The sequence below is a fragment of the Populus euphratica genome, unplaced genomic scaffold (assembly GCF_000495115.2).
Source record: "Populus euphratica unplaced genomic scaffold, PopEup_1.0 scaffold564.1, whole genome shotgun sequence".
Lineage (NCBI taxonomy): Eukaryota > Viridiplantae > Streptophyta > Magnoliopsida > Malpighiales > Salicaceae > Populus > Populus euphratica.
The window spans coordinates 109,885-110,187 of record NW_011500443.1 but is presented as its reverse complement, the minus strand read 5'-3'; positions in this window follow the sequence as shown (position 1 = coordinate 110,187).

The window sequence follows — 303 nt, the reverse complement described above, 5'->3', positions numbered from 1 at the left end:
GTTAAGGAGTTATTGATACTTCAAGTGCAAAATGATGATATAAAACCATGATAAAAATGCACTTTTAAGTACTAATCAGTTGCAAGGAGAGAAACTTCTGGAATTGCTCAGCCAAAGTATTAGGATCAGTAATAGAGCCTGGGGAAGCTACCACTGCAGTATTGTGGTGTGATGGTTTATAACCCTGAGGTAGTCTATGAGCATTAGATTGTGATTGACTACCAAACTTCTAAACTTGATTCTGTTGTCTTAACTTAGGACATTAAGCCTTCCAATGACCTTTCTACTTACAGAAACTACACT